The 23,032-nt window shown below is 39.3% G+C and overlaps 1 protein-coding gene across 6 annotated transcripts in view; it reads right to left on the bottom strand.

Annotated features, from left to right (window-relative positions):
• Positions 1–23,032, bottom strand: part of TBL1X (transducin beta like 1 X-linked) — a 255,936-nt gene that overhangs the window by 183,294 nt on the left and 49,610 nt on the right. For all 6 annotated transcript variants that reach the window (XM_048860439.2, XM_048860448.2, XM_048860419.2 and 3 more), the window contains one exon: positions 1,300–1,373. The gene's annotated coding sequence lies outside the window, so the exon portion shown is untranslated. The remainder of the gene's footprint in view (positions 1–1,299; positions 1,374–23,032) is intronic.

Below are 23,032 nucleotides of genomic sequence, written 5' to 3'. Positions count from 1 at the left end.
TCTAGGTCAGACATGAACCGAAAGCAATGGACTTCGTAAGAGACAGTTTCTCTAAAATGTAACATAGGTAGAAATCAAGAATCTTTGCCTTACATAAACAACAATAAACCTCCTCAAACTAAAAATAACTTTTATGGCAATAATAAATTCCCAGCATGGAGAAGTGCTACAATTTTGGTATTCATTTCAGAAAACTCAGTGACCTTTGCCTCTATATTAAGAATACATACTGGGCAAGAAAGGGGGAAAAAGTGGTTGCTTATCTGCTCATTCAAACTACCCCAGTTTACATGGGATCCATTTGTATTTTAAGAAGTATCTATTGTGAACCACCTTACCCAGTAAAATGAAAAGTCTTGGGGGTGGCATAGGGGAAACATAAATTTGGTTCTTGGATTCTCACTTCCTAAGAAACTGCCAGCACCTTCAGTCCTGTTATGGAAGGGAGTACCCTTGCATTATTAATGACGACTCTTTTAATTGACTCTGCAGCAGCTTTTCCCTCAATTAACATGGCAAAGAGCAACAACGGTCTGCAACTTAGGGCTTATCTTCACATACACTGGTGCAGCTGCATCGCTGTAGCACTTCCTTGTTGTTTTTGTGGATACAGGCTACCCCCGATACTTGACACTTTAGTAAAGACACTATTACACCAATACGAGAGCTTCTTCCATTGGTGTAGTTAATCCACCTCCTCGAGAGGCGGTAGCTATGTCAACGGGAGAAGCCCTCCCATTAACAAAGCGCTGTCTACATGCAGGGTTAGGTCGTTGCTCAGGGGTGGGAATGTGAATCCAGAGTCCTCTCTCATGTGCTCTTTTCTACCTATCTCTGCTCTCTGGTGCTTGACTGTTTCTGTGCTCAAACCTTCCTCTATAAGGCCCTGATCCTACAAAGTGCCATGCAACCGGGCCCCAATCCAGCAAAGCGTGTGCTTAACTTTAAGTCAGTGATAGTTCCATTGCACTCAGCAGTTATTCTCACAAAACTAAATCAGCAAAAATAAAAGGCCAAGAACAACAGAAGATGTTTTAGCTATAATCTTTTTCTTCGCTTAACTTTATATAGGCTTTGAGGGTAGAAACAAAAAACAAGGCCTTTTATGAAGTGCCGAAGGTAATACACAAGCTCTTAAAGAAGCAAGCCCAAATATTCTTGCCCTGTTTTATTCCAAGAAACCTTGAGTCATCTGCATAGTTTCCAGGGATTAAAGCCAGTACAGTTAATATTTATTTTTCAGGCACAGAAAAGCTAAAAAAAGCTGACAGTATTTTAATTATTTAAACATTTACTTACTCAGGGGCAAATGTAGCCAAATACCCAGTCTCCCCCAGATTTTCCCTTCAGGCCAGTTTCCTATCCTTGGGTACCTGTCAATGACAAAAAAAAAGAAAGTTCATACAAGTCCTCTTCAAGAGTTCATGACTTTACCCGAATGCTCCTTGACCCAAAAGCGTCAACTAAAAGTGCTAGATATCTGGACTGATAACAGGATTCTCTCCCATCAATTTACTCGACCAGAAAAAGGCTAAATGGACTTTTCTGTGCAGGGAGACTGCTCTCACTTTGACCAGTTCTACAAATCATTCTGTCTGTAGAATCAACAGAACATCAAAGATTTTTTTCTGAGTGAAAACTAGTGTAAATTCAGGCTACTGAAAGGCAAGTTTGATGACACAGGCATCCTTTATCCTTTTTTTAAAAAGGGGGTATTAATTGAAAGTGGCACGATCAAGGTTTTATTGGCCACAGATTTAATTTACCTTAAAACTGTTATTGCCTGAAGCGGAAATCCTACAGATTCAATTACCTTTTTACATATTGTGAGAGTTTTTGTGATTTTATTTACTTAATTAAGGTAGGGCCCAATAAAAAATATTGATAATTATGACAATATGACATAACAGTTGAAATTATTATCGCTAAGCAATAACCATCATGTTACTTTGAACTATATTCAGAGCACAGGGGGCCAAATGCTGATAGCCAAGTGGAAAAAAAGAACAAAGTTCGTGTAAGTCTGAATTTCCCCTGTTAATATGGTAGAAAAAATGATACATGAAATGAAGGGGGGGAATTATTTAATTAATTTCTTATATTTATATGATAAAAGTAATTAAAGAAAATTCAAAACAGTGGCGAGTTGAATATACATCAAAAATTTTTAAAATGGTTAAATAAAATTTTAACCATATTCTCTCCAGTCTTATTTTCTTTCGCACCGTCTATCCAGGCTCTTCCAGAAGAAATATACAAAAGGCATGGCAGCATCAACCCTCAGCTCCCTCCATTCACCGATCATTAAAAGAAAGTTATTTAAGTTACAAAATCAAGCACTTAAAAGCTAGGAAGTCCCAGAGTCAAGGTTGCCTGTGCAACCAACTTGCGCACTGAATAAGGCAGGAGTCCTATGGAAAAAATAGCAGGTAAATATGTCATTAAAGAATGTATCGTAATGCAGAGGCACATCAATATAAGCCCCAATTTAAGCATTCCTAAAACAATTGTTCCTAAAAATTCTTTACTACCCGTTATAAAATGTAACTGCATCAAAAGGATACATTTTCAATTTCTTTTATTATTTATTATTATTATTAATTGTAGAATAGTTTTAGGATAAGGAGCAATCAGCAAAAGATGAGAGGAGAGTAAATTAGATTATTTTTTACCACCATTAGGGTTACAGTATTTTATATATAAATTCTAATTGCACAAAGGCCTATTGAATAAAACATGACAAATATACAACTGTCCATGGACTGGTCAAATTCTGACCCTGGTATAATATGGAGAAAAGGGGCACAAAGACGTTACTTCCACCCTAGGACCACAAGTGCTCCAGAAAGAATGAGGGAGGACTCTTCTTCCATTACCACCTGTCTTACAGTGCAGGAAGGGATCTGAAACCTAATGGTCCCCCATATCAGTGCCCTGACATGTAAGTCTATTACAGAAATTAAAGAGACAATGTGGATGAGGTAATATCTTTTATTGGACTAACTTCTGTCGCTGACAGGTACAAGCTTATGAGCCACACAGAGCTCTTCTTCAGGCTTGGGAAAAATACTCCAAACATCACAGCTAAATGAAAGGTGGAACAGATTGTTTAGTATAAGTAGATAGCACATGCTGTAAGGGACCATTCAAGGCAGAGTGGCCTGTTAACGCTACACTGCATCACAGAAATGTCAGCCATGCTGGGATCTCTAGGTCATACAACCCACTGAGCGTCTACTCAGCTCAATGTCCACCAATTCGGTAGACCCACTACCTCCATCTGGGACATCATGGAAGCAGCATGCATGCTCATTGCCCCTCTGCTAATACCCACTATGCTTTCTCAAATACCTAATGGTCATAAATGGGCAGAGTCCAGGAAGAGTTTGGTTAACATGTAAGCATTACACATAGTCATCTCATGGATCCTAAAATAACCAGGCTGTGCTTACATGGCGACACTGAAGAGAAGAACGATGGTCTAAGTAGTGTTCAATTCCCTCCTCTGCCACAGACTTCCTCTCTGACCTTGGACAGATCACCTAGTCTCTGTGCTTTGTTCCCTATCTGCAAAATGGGGATAATAGAGCTTTGCTAACCCACAGGGACTTGTATTTATCCTTGCATTAAAAGATTGTGAAGCATGAAGATACTGCAATAAATGGGGGCCATGTAAATACCATAGATAGACAGGTGCACCTCCTGGGCTCAACAGCATTGAATCCACAGAATTTGGCCCTCTGTGCATAAGCACCAGATAACGAAAATAAATGCTCCCAATTAATTTCAGCTGCTTTTTTAAATCAAAGCAAAAATGGTACCATTCAGTGACAACCAGGGCTGTTGACTTCCTACAGGCATATTAGTAATAGCAAGCTCCCACTCCTGACATTTTCTGGACCCCTGAACACAACATTGCCCTTGATTCTGTCCTTACATTTTAGATTTGAGCAAATACAGTTTCCTTCTTGAACAACGTTTCATTTGGAATTTTTGCCCTCTGCCCTGTCCCTGAGGGATGAGCCTGGATCATCTTCCCCCCACAGAGAAGGGAAGTAGCTAATAGTCCAACTTCACACGTTCTTAGGGAGAAAACAAAAAACAACCAAAGAAATGTTCCAGTCTCTTCCTGCACTGTATCTATTGTGTGTGTATTTATGGGTTGAATTTTGATCCTGAGATGATCTCACAGAAGGTGATTGGGGGGCGGGGGGTGGGGGTGGGGAGAAAGACATCAGTGTTTTCCCCTATGAAAAGTGTGTGTTTGGGAGGGAACCAAAAAGGCAGTCAAAAAAGCAACATGATTGATTGCTTTTGGGATTTTTTAAATTATATTTTTTAAACCAATCCAAGTTTTAAACATCTAGGATTGGCAATAGTGGAGTTCTCATTAACTGAGCTTGGCTTTCAACAAACCAAACCAGAACTGAGAAGTTTCATTACAAAATCAAATCCCATGAGAGCTTCATGATGAAAGTTTTGCCCACCTCTAATTCAAGTCGCACACAAAAATAACTTGGAAGAAATCTCCACTACATGCATCTTACCTTAGATCAGTGTTTCTCAAATGCGGCCATGTCATAAAAATAAAGGGAAGGGTAACCACCTTTCTGTATACAGTGCTATAAAATCCCTCCTGGCCAGAGGCAAAACCCTTTCACCTGTAAAGGGTTAAGAAGCTAAGATAACTTTGCTGGCACCTGACCAAAATGACCAATGAGGAGACAAAATACTTTCAAATAAGGAGCAGGGGGGGAAGCAAAGGGTCCGTCTGTCTGTGTGATGCTTTTGCCGGGAACAGATCAGGAATGTAGACTTAGAACTTCTGTAAAGTTAGTAAGTAATCTAGCTAGAAATGCGTTAGATTTCCTTTTGTTTAATGGCGGGTAAAATATGCTGTGCTGGAGGGAATGTATATTCCTGTTTTTGTGTCTTTTTTTAACTTAAGGTTTTGCCTAGAGGGATTATCTATGTTTTGAATCTGATTACCCTGTAAGGTATTTACCATCCTGATTTTACAGAGGTGATTCTCTTACCTTTTCTTTAATTAAAATTCTTATTTTAAGAACCTGATTGATTTTTCATTGTTCTTAAGATCCAAGGGTTTGGGTCTGTGTTCACCTGTACAAATTGGTGAGGATTTTTATCAAGCCTTCCACAGGAAAGGGGGTGTAGGGCTTGAGGGGATATTTTGGGGAAAGACGTCTCCAAGTGGGCTCTTTCCCTCTTCTTTGTTTAACATGCTTGGTGGTGGCAGCATAGGGTTCAAGGACAAGGCAAAGTTTGTACCTTGGGGAAAGTTTTTAACCTACGCTGGTAAGAATAAGCTTAGGGGGTCTTTCATGCAGGTCCCCACATCTGTACCCTAGAGTTCAGAGTGGGGAAGGAACCTTGACAGGCCACCAGGGGCTTTTCTTGTGGCTACAGCCTCCTGGGTAGTGGGGGCGGGGAGGCAAAACAGTGGCCCCTTCCCTGGGGCCACCAGCAGCAGTTGGGCCCTGCCCCCCTCTGGAGACACAAACACTGGAGGAGCAGGCAGCCAGCGAGTTTCCCACCTTCCCGAGGATGGTGGGGTCAAGCTTCAGCAGGAGGCAGGCTCCAGCTGTGGGGCTTTGGGCTCCATTCTAGGACCCAGGGTTCATCTCTGGTCCCCGTCCCCTGGAGGTAGGACTTTGGGCTCTGTCCCCAAGCTGTGCAGCAGCAGGCTCTGGCCCCAGCCCCTGGCCGGGTGTCAGTGGGCTCTGGCCCCAGGCTCACCTCCCCATTACCCCTGGCCCTTGCTGCCTTCCCCAGCCCCCCATCCATTCCCCCTATCGCCTCTGACCCTGCTGCCTCCCTACCCACCTCCCTATACAAAGCTTAATTTGTCCCCTGGTATACGGGAGCCGAGTATGTCTGCCATGAAAAGTGATATTCCTATGTTTGTTAATATCACTTTTCACAGCAGATTTAGCAGCTAGCTGGGAGGCTGTGAAAAGTGATATTAACATACAAGTATCACTTTTCACAGCAGCAGTCTTACTAGCCAGTAAGTCTTTAAAAAGCAACCCAAAAAACCCCTAAAGAAACAACAAAAAAGACAAGAATGTACAAAGCACTTATTTGTGTTTCTATTCTGTTTAGGTCCAGCAAAGGATAGAGACAACTGTATATTATTTTTAATATTGAGTCTGCAAAAAAAAAAAACCACCTCAAAACCCCCCTATGTAAATAAATGACAATGACATGAACATGTATATGTGCATATTTATTTGTTTTTTCCTAAAGTTAATTATTTTAGGAAAATTGTCAGAGTAGCTACCAGCAAGAGTTGATGGCTACACTCTGAGGCCACCAAAAATTTGTTGTGAGAAGCCCTGCCTTAGATCAATATATAGAGAGGGTACATTGCCTATTTTAAAAAGATACCTTAGGAGTGTGATGAATTTACAAGCGGTCATTGTCGCTTTATATTTGGGCCCAAAATTTAGGTTTTCAAGGGTTTTTTTTTCAAAGGTAGGTGAGGAGGGTTCAAAATGTAAGTGTTTATAAACCCTAATATAGAATAAGCAACTTCAGCTTTCTGATATCAACACCCAATGTTATTAGAGGCTTTTGTGATTAAGCACTTACAAATCTACTTCCATTACAATATACACCAGCCTCCCCACCAAATCTGCTTTTCTACCTCTATTTCTCATGGCTCACATTTTACATATTACCCCCTCTGTCCTCGCTGCTCCTCGACCACACCTGTCAATTCGTTCCCCACTTTTTTGCTTCTTCCTCTTAATTGACATCCATCCACACTTTCCTCACCTAAACACCGCACAAATTTCAGCTGATGCAGAACGCAGCTGCCTTTTTGCCTAGTGTAATCAGTACTTCTTCAGGGAATACATCACACATGTGCTCCACAGACTGCATGAGCTTCCAGTTAGCTTCAGGGTGCAATTCAAAACCTGTGTATTTCAGTCTGTAGGTCAAAGGCAGAGATGAATCTAAGGGAGGAGTCTAAATTGGTATAAATTAAAACAATTTAGATTCTCTTAGGATTTCCTTAAACTAACAGGACCTTCCAACATCACCTCTGCAATTGGCTCCCTGAATCTAATCTGATATAATTTGTGTGTTGAGGGAGCAGAAGACAGGATTGCAGCAAGAATATAAAACTGTAAGATAATGTTTGATATGCAAACAGGTCTTTTATTATTGCTACATAGAGTTTGTTGTTGGAGCATTTACTTTTTTCTGCTGTGTTTGGAACAAAGAATTATTTTTAAACAAATATTCTTTTTAAGTAGACTCCACACACCAATTTTGCTTTATGCACCAGGGATGAAATTCATCCTTGAGCACAAGCATGCCCCTCCTCACAGGGCTGAATTTGTAACTGTTATCCAAATTCAACTCACCCCAAGGTTTATTGATCCTCTGATCATATACTATATAATATGAAGTATTATGATATTCAGAATGTTGAGCAATAGGAAAAAAATTGCCAGCCAAAAATCTAAGGGACTTCGAGAAGAGATTTTCAAAGCCAGCTAAAGGATTTAGCGATACAACTCCCATTGCAAGTAGTGGGAATTACGAAACTTGGCTAAATCCCCTAGTTAACTTTGAAACTCTCAACCTCAGTCTAACAAAATTGATTTAGGAGGGTAAGCCTGCTTCTTTCATATTCTGCTACTTCAGCAATGAACTGCCATTTAATAATGCTGCACTTTGCACACATGTACAAACAACTGCTTCAACATTAAGAGAGATGTGCTGAAGGTGAACTATTATTACATCTACAGATACTTTCAATGTTAAAACCAGACCCAAAACAGCTAAGCTATCTTAAATAACAAAAACAGTCCACTGATGTTAGTCATTTTTATATTTAAATATTAAATTATAAATAATTAAAGTTTACGTATATCTGAACAAAACGGGAGTTCAACGCATACATTTAATGCTTGATATAACTGCAACCCTCCCCCCAATGTATGTACAGCATCACCAATGTACATAGTGCCTTCAGATCACTTATTTCTTTGTGCAGTAAGTTAGTGGAGAGCTATATGTTAAATACTGGGAGTGACATATAATTACAGAATATCTTTTTCACTGAGCTCCATGAATTCACAGGAGAAGAAAGTGAAATTCAGACCTATCAGCGTGACCAAAATCATCCAAAAGATAAAAGTGAGAAAACATGGCTTTAGTGTTTCAACAGCATCCATCATATATGATGTTTAGCTTTTTGTCTCAAATACATATGGCAGTATCACAAGCTTGTATTGTCTCTTTCTTCTCTGATTTAGCTTAGCTGTAACAGATGGAGAGTATAAGTGATTAAAATATGTCCCAAATATTCTGTGTCCTCCTGCTACCTCTAAGTCAAGGACCTGAACCTGCAAACCCTCACTCGCATGTGTCAGTGGGACTAGTAAGGATTTGAGGCCCAGTCCTGAAAATACTACGATCTTGTCCACACAGTGGGGTGGCACATGCTGTGAGGATGTGATCTCTAAAGCGCACTAATGTGTTGCACAATAATTAACCCGTGCAGACCCTGCTTGTTGGCACTAAAGTTTTCCTAGTGCGCTTTAACATGATACAGTTTCAAACAGCACTATGTTGAAGCTCAGCAGAAGGGTCCACCCAGACCCACTAATGCATAACACATGAGTTCACTTTAGAAATCACACCTCTGTTGAGCGCATTACCCCGCTGTATGGACAAGTCTTAAGTGGTGCTGAGCACTTGCAACCACTGCTGAACTCAGCATGACCAGGTGCTCAGCACGTGTCAGAAATTGGTGCTGTAAGCCGCAAGGATCTTAATGCTATGATTCAATTGTTTTTGCTAGTTCATGACGACTTAGTATAATCATGCATTTTGTAGGATACTGATAGGGTTGCCAACCTTCCAGGATTGTCCTGGAGTCTCCAGGAATTAAAGATTAATCTTTAATAGAAGATGTCATGTGATGAAACCTCTAGTAATATGTCCAGCCAAAACTGGCAACCCTAGCACTGATGTTGTGAAGACACTTGACAGTGGAATAAGAGTGGTTTTTTTCAGGTTAGTTTAAACCTCTTCCAAAGTGACATAAGCTAAAGCATTAACAGGCACTCATACTGGAGTAAGATTGTCCATATGGGGAGTTATACTGGTATAAATATAGCAATTTAAATTCACACTCTTCCTTGTATTGGTATCTTTCCCATGTAAACAAACAAACCCTAGAATTTCTCAGCAGCCCTTTAAACACAACTTATATATGTATACTTGCCTACAGCCAATGCATGTAACATTTCTTTGATCTGTGAACTTCACAGTTCATGGAGGAAGTGGGGGAGGCAGGGCGGTGAGAGAGAAGAGGACGCACTCGGCACCTGCTAGTTTCAGTAACCACTCATCACAGCAACACTTCATGCAGGGCAGTCCCAGAATTACATTTCCAACCATCCAAAAGTATTAAAGACAATCTGATTCCTTACATATTGGAAACAAAATCCACAACATGAAACACAAGTTACCGGTGCACTTTTGTTCAGCTTTACGGTATGTGATACGTTAGTTAAACAAGGGAGAAAAAGATTTGCCACAAAAGGGTGTGCCAACAATTTAATAAATACTTATATAGCGTTTTTCATCCTTAGGCCTCCAAAGTATACTACAAAAGAGGTAACAATAACACCCATTTTACAGTTGGGAAACTAAAGCCAAATTAACATCTCTGGCCAAAAAATTCAAAAAGGGTTACTGATTTTGGGTGACAACCATGACAAACCTTTACCTAATTTTCAAAAGTGCTCAGTAGCTACATCTCAAATTGACTTCAGCAAGAGTTGTAGGTATTGCACACCTCTGAAAAATATCAGGTTCAAGTCATGTAGCATTGAGAAAAAAACAAAAGCCATCAAAAACCACTGGCCTCTTTTTAAAATCGGACTTTTTCAAATAATTTGTGTAAGATGAAACAGCACTTAATTGGCAAAGCTGGGAATAGACGCCTGGTCTCCTAACTCATGGTCTCGTGGATTCCTCCACTAGACTTTATAAATAATTATATTTATATTACAGTAGTGCCCATGAGGCCCCAATCAGGATCCAGGCCATATAATGATAGTTGCCAAACAACACATATAAGAGACAGAGTCCTCCCTTAGTCCAATAAAAGTTGGATAAAATGTTATAAAATAATGTGTTCCCGATGTTAGAAAATACTAATTTAAGGATTTAACTTCTTTTTAATCAGGATCTCTAATGAAAGGTTGAAAGGGATTGTCTCTTTAAACCCTGTACTGTATAAAGTCTAGAAAGCTTTACGCCATCCATTACCAGCTGCTTTCCTTGTGACCTTAACCTACTAATTTAGGAACCACGTTTCTTCCTGTTGTACACTTAAACAGGAAGCAGCTTTGTCAAAACTGTGCTGTAAACAAAGCAACAAGTATATACGGTGCTGTGGTTTTTCAACGACCAGACAAGCTAATGGCAATGCTGCTCTTTTTCATTCTCCACTGCTCCAGACACCACTTCCTGCCTACCTTCTAATGACTTAATTCAATACCAAGAGTAAGTCCAGGTCTATGCTTAAAAGTTAGGTCGACCCAGCTATGTTGCTCAGGAATGTGAAAAATCCACACCCCTAAATTGTGTAGTTCAGCCAGCATAACCCCCAGAGTAGAGAGCACTAAATTGATGGAAGAATTCTTCCATCGACCTAGATACCACCACTGAGGGAGGTGGAATACCTACACGGACAGGAGGTAAACCTCATCTCATCTCATTTCCTTTCCATACTTTCCTCTTTTAACTTGGGGTCTTAGTGGATCTACTGCACTTCCTGAAAATTCACTTTCTCATAGAAATTCTGGGAGGGGAAAATGGGAGAAGAATGGAAGGGGCCATAAGACATCTATATACTAACATAATTCCTTCCTGCACTATATGTGAAGAGTATGTGTTTCTCAGTTAAATGAGGAATAGAGGGAGGGAGATGTCTTGCATAGAATAGCAAAACCCTCCAGAGCAGAAGGAATGTGGCACTGCACCTGGATCACTAAACTATCGCATTGCAACTTCTTGTATTGGAACAGCGTTTAAAGGAACTGGAGCATTTAAATAGCATTTTTCACATTCAAAGTGTTTTATTATCATTAAATAATTAACATAACATTCCTATGCAGTAGCTGGAGTTGTATTACTATCCCCATTTTACAGATGGAGAAACTGAGGCTAGGATTAGCGTGACATGATCAAGGCCACATAGTGAGAGAGTGAGATTAGAAATCGGCATTTTCTGACTCCCGATCCTATGCTTATTCCTTCAGAATGATAGAAACTTGAACTAGCTTTAAGCCACCTCTTCCACATATTTGTTCAGGGCAGTCAAAGCAGGAAATATTCACCTCAGAAATGTCTCTAGATATAGCTTCTTGCTCCACTGTCTGTCTGTAACAAAGGCACTGTTTAACTCTCCTGAACAATTTGTTTCAAAAATCACATTTTTAAACTAACCATTTGGGTTTCCATGGACTGTTTGGATATCTCCTTTTTTAAGCGTCTTGTTGAAACTAAAATAATAGGTCCCACCAAAATTCAGACTTCACAGTGAATGACTGTAAAATTGCAGAGTACATATGATAATCATGATGGATACAGTAGATGACTGATAGTCAAGCAAAAAAGCTTTGTTTATGGCTCCTACGGAACTGAAAAATGTAACATAGGCTAGTGCAATTCTAAATATATTATGCATCTATTGCCAAAATATTCTAATTAACAAAACATACTATATCAGCAGGAGACTTTGGACCATGGTTTAAAACCGAACATAGTCTAAATTTCCCTCAATATGTAGTAACTCTTAATTCCCTCAAAATGTTGTGTCTGTTTTGTATTCCTGATATCACAATCCGGAAATATTTTTTTCTTCTAAGCAATATATGGAGCCATCATTTTCTTCTGAGCTAGTATTTAAATCATGCAAGCATTCAAGCCAAACACGACACAGCTACTTCTGCTAAGAAAATAAATATCCTGATTTTTTTTATTTTATTTTTTTAATACACAAATTATTGTATACACATCCTTTAAATCTGCTGTTGAGCTCTGTTATGGTTTTCCCTCCACAAGTGAGAGGAATACTAGTAAGTCATGAGGCAACCATGATGCTGCTCTATACACGCTAGAGATGAGAGGTGGGAAAAGCCAGCCTGTTAGCAGTGCTGCAGAAAACGGAAGCAGAATGTCTGGGCAAGATATGAGCATGGCTATAGCCTTACCCTTCAGCTAACAGTACACGCACTACACCTATTACACAGATGCAGCAAGTGCCAACTTCCAGAAGAGTCCAGACACCGAAGCAGCATTTTGCCTTATGTTGTCATAATATTTCCGTCCATTACTCGGGAACTCAAGCTGGTTCTCCAATACCTGCACCTTGCATAATCAGCCTCTCAGAGCTACAATTTGGCCCTCGTACTTTCATTGATATTTTCCCTTGTCAACAATTACATTAACTGAAATTGTAGACAAGTTCTACGTACAATTTAAAATAGTTTCTGGCCAGCATTTGTACAAAAACAAACTAGATCTCGGACAGTTTGAATGCTCATCTGAAGTAAAACTGTAAATAGGTATGGTCAGACTATAAACACTCCTACAAAAATGATTACTTTGACAGTCGAGGCAAAATTATTCCATTGACTTTTGCACTTGTGATCCAGGTTGGAGTGAGAGAAAAAAGCTTTTTACACTGCAGATTACATAGGTCTCATTATAAAATAGAACTAGATTTCATGTGTCTAAATATGAAACTTTCATGCAGAGTTAATCTGATTTTCAAGAAGACTTTAGGAATGTATTTTGCCTGAATGTAAATGCACGCTTACTTAGCACATGCATCACCAACTGTTTGCATTAAAATTCCTAGTTTGCATGTACACACGACCCAACAGACATGAAAGTTAGGCATTCATTTTGTCCATTCACAAAGGCACATACATTAACTTGAAAATCAGGCCCTATACTTTAACCAAATGCGGTGTGTTTGGAGCAAAAATGAATAGGCAGGTGTTTCACAATTGACATTTTGTTGGCAGTGGTATCAAGAAGGACAAGAATTAAAGGTATTTGCAGTATACTACTCCCATTAGTCAGGGTTGATACACGATTGTGAGACAAGGTGAGGAAACTTTCATTGCCACTGCCTTGCTGTAGTTAAGCTCTGGATTAGTTTTCCAAGGGTACCAAGTTATCCTCTCTCTCAGCACTAAATTCACTTCATTTTTTTGGATGAGGGCAGTAAAGGGACTGGACATAATTTAAAAAATGGACAGCACACTTGCATAGTTTCCACATCAATAACTATAAATGTAGTGAACATGCCTTACCCATCCTCACTGACTAACTCTCACTTCACCTCTTTACATTTTAATCTTTTTTAACATTTCTAAAGCCATCAGCAGAAAAGAAAAAGACATACTCTTTCCAACAAAGGCACAAGTGCATCTTGTGATGAATATATTTTGTTAGTAAAGCAATGTGTCCACATGTGTAAGAAATAAAGTGTATGGGGATATATAAGGATGTCTCAGCAAGTGATAACTGATAATCCATTTACAAAAAACAAAATACGAAAAGGAGGCAAGAAACCAAGAATAGGGCTGTTTGAATAGCATTACAGCTAGATTTTATCTGTTTTGCTGGGGACACAGTTTCAGTGATTTTTGGCTCATATAGCAAAACCTAGATAACTGACTGTAAATTGAAATTTGTTTAGATGTTCAAAAAAAGTGCAAAACCAAAATCATCCCCTTCAGCGTACTGTCTTGGATTTTGCATCAAAGTGTAAGCTTAGATAATTCCTTGACAAAAATCAAAATTTCCCCAAAACTGGCCATGCCAAACTTCCACACATAGTAAATCTGTGTACAAAATAAAAATATGGCCATTCAGATACTGAGTAACGGCAGTGGATAATAAAATATAGGTAATACAATATATCTTTATTAGACCACCCCTGGGATCCCAGTGAACGTATTCACATGACAGGAACCATCACTACCACCAAATGCCACCAAATGGCAGTCGGCCTGGCCAAAGATTGGAACAAAACAGCATACCTCGCCCGTATAGCTAGGCCTTGCTGGTCATGGATGACTAGGCTTGGAAGAATTCAATTCTTTTTTAACATTTTGACAAATAGGTGTTTATTTTTAAGCATTTTTCTTTTTTTATTGATTTAAATTTTTCACAGTTGCAGGAAATTACAGGGAGGGAAAAAACAATTATTTAAAGTAACATTAAGATTCAAAAAGTTAAAGCTTTATGAATCTTAAAACACTAATTGTAACATCTCATCAAAATATACAAAGCAAATATCTTAAACTCAAAACTCTAATAAGTTCTCAAGCAACATTTTTCTTACTTTGCCTATCTGTATATTTCGATTATTGTGGATGGAAACATTTTTTCATCGGTTTATGAATGTATGGTCAAATCACCATTTACTGATAAAAATCTAATCCTTCCAAGCCAATGGATGAGGTACAGCGGTGGGACCAGTGTAGGGAAGCTTACACTGAACAAAATATCAGATATTTTTAATGGATACTGTCAGGTCAATTTAGATACAAAGTTTGTAGAGAGATCAACCGATTTAAAAAAAAAATCCTAATGTGAACAGTCTGTTTGGAACTAAATATTTGCTGAAGTGTTTGCCACCCAAACAAAGCAATATTTATTTAGTTTCACTCTCTGGTTCTCATGCGCTAACAAATCTATCCATTTTCATTGTCTAAATGAAAAGCAAAAACATCAGTGTGGAAGAACGAAAACTTTTTTAAAAATCTAATTTTGTTTTAATAATCTGAGGTTTTATTGGTAACAAAGGCAATTATTTTCAAATACATTTTAATCTATGTAAATTTTATTTAATATACTCTTGTAGTTGTAGCACGTTTGTCTAAATAGAGCAGTTGAGACCTCACAACATTTGTCTAGACACCATAAGTGTCTCATTCTGTATGATGAGAGTGACTTTTAAAAGGCTTTTGGAAGGGAATATGCTGAAGAATTTTTATTGCTTCAAATAGTGTTCCTATACCATTTTTCTCCAGATGGAAATCTGGATATAAAAAGAAAGAAAAAGTTTAATGCATAATTTTAAGAAGTCTTTATGCTTCTGAGAGTTTATGTCTGTTCACAGATTTCTTAATATATAGCTACTCCATTCAAGCCTGAATCCACAAACACTTCAGCAAGAGAGTAACTTTATTCACTTTGGCAGTCCTAAGTCAGTGGAACTGCTTACCTGAGCAACTGACTCAAATGCTGTGGTATTTGCAGGATCAAGCCCTTAGTTTGTGGTTAAATGAAATATACCTGACGAGACTTTGGGGAATGGTCTGATCTTTTCTGTAGCACAACACCTAACTCAAAACAAATCAGACCTGGGATTGCCAGTCCTTAATTCACAACTTCTTTCCTTGACTATTCATTATTTACATCAGGGCTTCTCTGCCTTCATGGCAAATTGCAATAGTAATGATAACTTAGATCTGCTGGATACGGAACATAAAATAAACCAAACCAACCACACCATGTCTCCTGAAATGGCTACAAATCACAGGACAGGAATCCATCATAATGTCAAACTGCCACCTTTAAAGCTTAAAAATTTCAAATGCTCAATATTTAGAGTTAAAAAAAAAAATTTTCTTCTCTCTGAAATGACACATGCACTGATTATTAATGGCGCCTCCTCTGCACAGACACTGGAAAGAAATCAAATACCATCAGTCATGGACACTGGGTCAGATCCTAGACTGATGGGGTCTATATAGGTATTCAGACAGTCGGTAAGTATCATTTTCACCCTTGCAGTCTTCTCCAGTTTTCTTCCACAATGTGTTACTTCTGCTCAAAATGGAATGGCTCATACAATAGTAAAAAAGAACATAAGGAGCCAAAGCTCAGAGCTCTGATTAGTTCTGTGATGGATTTTTGCAGTTTGTTTAACCCATTTCTCAACAGGAAGGTCTTACCTGTCCTGGTCCTAGATCTTACCCTCCTTGGGTAATCGCAATAGGAGGGGACTTAGGGAAGGAAAAATCTTTTTCATGGATTCTTTCATGGAGACACCACCGCACACACAGTGCCCTGGCTATGTGGGAAACACAGTCTATAGCCCTCTGACTGTATTTCTCTTTTTCAGCTAAGCTCTCTGAGGCCAAGGATGGGATACGGAAAAGAGAAGAGAGGCAGGGCCAAAAAACTATACTCTGAAAAGGTGGTTGGATCCGTTCAAGCAGGAGATTCACATACATTTCAAATATTTGAGCTGGTAAAAAAAAAAAAAAAAAATCCAATGAAAAATGGCATTCCAAAGGAAAGGAAATTGTTCAAGAGAAAATTCTTTTGACATTTTTCAGTGAAAAGAATATTTTAGTTTAGTTTGGAAATGTTTCATTTTGTTTTGATTCAAACACAAAATTTCATTTCAGATTTTGACTTTCTGGCTCCCCCTTCCTTTCCTCCCCCGCCCTTGAAAAAAGAGGAAGAAAGTTGGGGGAGGGAGGGGCTAAAAACTGAACAAAAACAAAAAACATTCAAAATGACAATTTCCATTCTGATTCCATTCCATTAGTTGAAAAATAAAAATCTCCCTAAAAACGTTTTGTTCTCCGTTTTGCTCTAATTTCCCCCCCCCCTCGAAAATATTCACACCATTTGTCAAACAGTCCTATTCAGAACATATGCGTTTTAATCATCAGTCATTCTGCCCTTGTTCAAGCTGCAGGGTAAGTCTGTGTCATTGTATTTGAATAAAAGAATGAGAAACACCTGACCACCATCCCCCTCCTATTACATTATTTTTGAAACTGTATTTCGACTTCTCTATGCAGAAAAATATTTGGGGTAACATTTCCCTGGGCGGGTAGAGAGTGAACATTTCTGAATATTTTTGATGGTCAGAGTTGCACAAGATTTCAGCAGTAAATCATCCAGGCCTCATCAGTCAAATTGTTCTACTGCAGATCTACTAGGCTGCTACATAAACCTGAGATTCCATCTTTTTCTGACATGGCCAAGATTTACGGAGGTCACGGTTACAAAAAGGGGGCTCTTGTGTTGACCCATTCTCTCAGCAAGTGCTAGACCCCTGCACAAAGCTGCTGACATGTGACTCAGTGAGGAAGGCTATGTCTACACTGGTACTTTCGTCGCTAAAACTTTTGTCACTCAGGGGTATGAAAAAACACCTTTCTGACCGACAAAAGTTTTAACGATGAAAAGCACTGGTGTGGACAGCGGTTTGTCTGTGGGAGCCACGCTCCCGGGAACGAAGCTACTGCCCCTCATTGGCGGTGGTTTTATTTGGTCACCGGGAGAGCACTCTCCAGGCGATAAAAAGTGGCCGCACAGTGCACCTTACAACAGCGTGGCTGCAGCTGTGTAGACATGGCCGCAGTTGCAGCTAATTAGTTATTGGGCATTGGGTCTCTAAAACTATAAAACTAAAAATTATAAAACTAAAACTATAGAGCTAGGTGGAGGTTGGTCCTGTATGGAAACTTCAAGGAAAGAAAATTAGGCTGGAGTGCTATGTTTAAGATCAGTAAAGCCAATATCTCAGGAAGGAGGTGAGAGTTTGATCATTAAGGCCTTGTCCGCACACAAAAGTTGTACTGCTTTAAACATACACCAATATAGTTAAAGCAGCACAACCCATCTTTTGTAGATGCAGCTTATACAAAATGTGCTTATACTGTTAAAACTAAGTCTCCTGTGAGAAGGAGAATCAGCTATACCAATACAACTGTTCACACTAAGTGCTGTACCAATGTAAGTATATCATTAAAAGAAAAAAAATCACATCCCTAACTGAAATAGCTACACTGATACAAAAATTGTGTGCAGATCAGACCTAAATCAGGGTTTGTGTGCTCTCACAGTAACATAAATATTACATTGGCATTGCTATTTTTAGACATCCTGTGGACAAGAGATTAAAAAGGGCAGCTGGAAATGAAGCCTGTATAAAAGCAATTTTCTTGACTGGTGGACTTAAAAAAAAAAAGAAAGGAAAAAAAAAAGCAAGCCCTCTTGTATCTATTTGACCTTTTGTTCCCTCTGATCCTTGTTGCAGGCTTGATGCAGAAATATATTTTTGTCCCATGACTTTAAGTGGAGCATTTCTAGATATCAACTGTTTTGGCAATAAATTGTACATGCCAGAAGCTCAGGGACTTTTGGAAACTGGAACACAAAATGCATACACGGGCTTTTCATTGATTCTCCCTCATTAGCAGCTCTTGCTGGATCAACTTGTTATACTGTTTCAGTACTGGAGAAGCCTACAACAGATATACATAATTAATTTCCTGCAGCTACTTCAGGTATTTCTAGGGCAGTGACTAATACTTCAGGCCAAAGTCTCCAATGCGATCTCACCCTTTGGTACCACTCAAACAATAAAAGAGGGGCATGTTCTTGCTATAACTGGCCAGCTGAGAACTCCTCTGATTTTGGGGGCAGCTGGCATAAAACCAGGGACTCTCAGATGGTATGAAATTGGTGGACTAGCTCCTGTGCCAACTGTCCCCTGCTCCAACACCTCTACAGGGTATGTCAGACAACGGAGGCGTGAATTGGCGGTAGGATACAGGTCTGCTCTGCAACTGATCTTTCACTAGCATAGGATTATTTAGAGAAAATAATATACTAGTGACATAGTTAGAGAAATCTTTAGGCTGCTCTGATTTACGCCTGGGCTGGAATCAGTGCATAGCAGGGAGCTATAAAACTAGCTTGACTCCCCCTCTATGCAGCACACATTTCTGCACTGAGCAGAGTTCAACTGCAAGAGAGAATCTGGCCCAAAAGAGGTAATGAAAATCAGACAAAACTTAAAAAGGAGAAAAAATATATATATGCTAACTATCTATAAAGTATGAATCTTATTATAAACTAGTTCAATTTTGGAGAGTCTAGACCAAACACAGTCACTAAACTTTCAAAGAAACAGAAATAAATTAAAAATATCACATCTATAGCACACATATATATCAGTTACATTTTCCTCATAAAAATCCATACAGGCCAAGTAACATTGTGTCTGTCAATTTAATCCCCATAATTTTAAAGCTCTAATTTAGTGCTTGCAAACTTATTTGCCAATTCTTGTTTCAGGGACTTTTGGTAACTTGCTCAATAGACAGGGAAACCTGTCTTCAGTGACCACTCAAGGGACCAACAAAAATATTTTCCTTTGTTGAAAAAAAAAAAAAAGAAGTGACCATAGGAAGGTCATGGCCAGTAAGTGCCACCACATGGCATTGTTCGTTTATTTTGGGAAGAAGGCTCTGTTCACAAACCACAAACAACCCCCATCCCTGCTATGACACCTTAGGGCTTGTCTACACTGGCACTTTACAGCGCTGAAACTTTCTTGCTCAGGGGTGTGAAAAAACACCCACTTGAGCGCAGCAAGTTTCAGGGCGGTAATGTGCCAGTGTGGACAGTGCACCAGCGCTGGTAGCTAGGCCCCTCGTGGAGGTGGGGGTTTTCAGAGCGCTGGGAGAGCTCTCTCCCAGCGCTCTGCCATGACTACACAAGCTCTGTTAAAGCGCTGCTGGGGAAGTGCTTTAACTTTGCCAGTGTAGAGTAGCCCTCAGATCTCCGTCCTGGTAGCAGCCGGGGCAGGCAGATGAACAGCTACCACTGTGGGGCAGAGGAAGCCTTGTCAGGGACAACACTACAACTCAGAAGGGATAAGAGGAGGGTAGGATTTAGCACTCCCGGCATCTGCAAAAAGCCTGCTTCATTAGTGAAGAGCAAGACATGCACATTGACTCCCATTCCCCACCTCAGGTATCTATTATTGTGGCAAAAGGGTGGGTGGGGTGGCTGGCAGAGGTGGCGTTCTAATAAAGATGGAGCAGAACATGAGCGCACACTGTATTAATATTTGTATTTTACATACTTTAACTGTATAAAATACAAATATGAATGATAAAGCCTATTGCATATTACAAGACTCAAGATCACTGAGTGGCTATAACTGAAAGATAAAATAAAACATTGCTTGCATAGACAGGGCTTTAATTTTAGCTCATCTGGAAGAATCTCCTGCTCACCATCTTTCAAATGGCCATGCTGGAAGGGCTCAAATACTTAAGGGAGTTCCTCCCAGAGTTTCGTTCAGATACTCTCCTAATTAAGAGTGAAAGGTAGTTGGACTGGTATTAAAAAGTTCAGATATAATCCACATTCTAAACATAAAATGTAGGTAACCCTTACCCCAGATCTGCAACAGACCATGATGCAATGGCAGAGCTTCCCACACTCAACTCGGACCAGAACAGGATAATTCTGCCAGAGTAAGATACTAGAAGTAGAATAAAATTTAAAAAATTTAAAGCACATCAGAAGCAGGAAGCCTGCCAAACAATAAGTGAGGCCACTGGATGATCAAGGTGTTAGAGGAGCACTCAAGGAAGACAAGGCCATTGAGGAGAAGCTAAATTAATTCTCTAAAGTGGTCTTCACTGCGGAGGATGTGAAGGAGCTTCCCACACTTGAACCATTCTTTTATGTGACAAATCTGATGAACTGTCCCAGACTGAAGAGTCAATAGAGGAGGTTTTTGAGCAAATTGATAAATTAAACAGTTATAAGTCACCAGGACCAGATGGTATTCACCCAAGAGTTCTGAAGGAACTCGAATATGAAATCAGAGAACTACTAACTGTGATACATAATCTGTGACTTAAATCAGCTTCTGTACCAGATGATTAATTGGACGCCAATTTTTAAAAAAGGATCCAGAGACGAACCAGCAACTACAGGTTGGTAAGCCTAGCTTCAGTTCCAAGCAAACTGGTTGAAACTATGATAAAGAACAGAATTATCAGACACACAAGTGAACATGATTTGTTGGGGAAGAGTCAACACAGCTTTTGTAAAGAGAAATCATGCCTCACCAATCTGTTACAATTCTCTGTGGGGTCAACAAACATGTGAATAAGGGTGATCCAGCAGATACAGTGTACTCAGACGTTAAGAAAGCTATTGACAAGGTCCCTCACCAGAGGCTCTTAAGTAAAGTAAGCAGTCAAGGAATAAGAGGGAAGGTCCTCTCATAGATCAGTAACTGGTTAAAAGCTAGGAAACAACAGAAATAAATGGTCAGTTTCACAATGGAGAGTGGTAAATAGTGGGGGGTCCCCCAAGGAGCTATACTTAGACCATTTCAGTTCAGTGTATACTGATGAAAAAAAGGAGTAAACAGTGAAGTGGCAAAGTCTGGAGATGATACAAAATGACTGATGAAAGTTAAATCCAAAGCTGACTGTGAAGAGTTATGAAGGGATTTCACAAAATTGGATGACAACATGGAGGATGAAATTCAATGTTGATAAATAAATAGTAATGCATGTTGGAAAATATAATCCCAACTATACATACAAAATGATGGGGTCTAAAATTAGTTGTTACCACTCAAGAAAGAGATCTTGGAGTCATTGTGGATAGTTCGCTGAAAACATCTGCTCAATGTGCAGCGGCAGTAAAAAAAAAAACCTAACAATATTAGGAACCATTAGGAAAGGGATAGATAACAACACAGTAAATATCATAACGCCATGGTATGCCCACACCTTACATACTTTGTGCAGTTCTGGTCACCCCATCTCAAAAAAGATATATTGGAAATGGAAAAGGTACAGAGAAGGGCAATAAAAGCGATTAGGGGATGGAACAACTTCCACATGAGGAGAGATTAAAAAGACTAGGACTTTTTAGCCTGGAAAAGAGATGGGGGGGGTGAGGGGAGAATGACAGAGGTCTGTAAAATCATGAATGGTGTGAAGAAAGTGAATAGGGAAGTGTTAATTACTCCTTCACATAACACAAGAACCAGGAGTCACCCAATAAAATTAATAGGCAGACGATTTACAACAGAAAAAAGGAAGTACTTCTTCACACAACACACAGCCTGTGGAACTCATTGCCAGGGGACGTTGTGAAGGCCAAAAGTATAACAGGGTTAAAAATATTACATAAATTAATGGAGGACAGATCCATCAGTGACCACGAGCCAAGATGGCCAGGGATGCAACCGCATGCTCCGGGTGTCCGTCAGCCTCTGCCTGCCAGATGCCAGGACTAGATGACAGGGGACAGATCACTTGATAATTGCCCTGATCTGTTCATTGCTTTTGAAGCATCTGGCATTGGGCACTGTTGGAAGACTGGGTACTGGGCTGGATGGACCATTGTTCTGATGCAGTACAGCCATTTTTAGATTCTTAATCATGGGGTATTTAATAATCTGTATGATCCCCACCATAATAATCTGTATGATCCTCAAACCTGCAAAACTTAATCAGTTTACCAAAGAAAAGATGTTAAAGAGTAATAAAGGATCTAGGTTTGAATCCCAAGGAACATCTTCCATTTAAACATGAGAATAAAACAAAATAGTTTTACCAAAAATGAAACAATGGAACAGATATCTGAAATCAAGGAAAGAGATGGCACACAGATATAGCTGATAGAGATAAATCTGACAGATAAATCCAAAAGAATTAGAGTTGATGATAAACCTTGGGTTTCAGCAACAACTCATATCAATGCTCAATAGGAAAAGTCAAGGACAGAGTGCCTCTGCTTTGAAAGTCCTCCATTTTATTGGTTTGTGTCACCACTTTATCACTACTTTCAAATAGCCTAACATGTTGAAATGTGGCCTTCTGATAAACTGAATCTTTGAGATCTGATATTATTTGCATTGCCTTACAGAACTTTTCTAACAAAAACAATGATAGGTTTTCCAGTGCGCTACAGAATATTGTACATACGCTACGTCCGAATAACACCTTAAATAAAACAGTCAGCAAGTGGAGCGTACGCTGCCAACACAAACTTTCTTTGTGACCCTGGATGAACAACTTAACTCCCTGTGTCTCCGTTTCCTCACACTTGAAAGGAGGATAATACTTTTCTACTTAAAGAGGTGTTGTGAGAATTCATTCATTAATGT

This window comes from Caretta caretta, chromosome 1, assembly GCF_965140235.1.
Source record: "Caretta caretta isolate rCarCar2 chromosome 1, rCarCar1.hap1, whole genome shotgun sequence".
In the NCBI taxonomy this organism is placed as follows: domain Eukaryota; kingdom Metazoa; phylum Chordata; order Testudines; family Cheloniidae; genus Caretta; species Caretta caretta.
The sequence above is the reverse complement of the archived record's forward strand: the minus strand, read 5'-3'. Positions and strand labels throughout refer to the sequence as shown.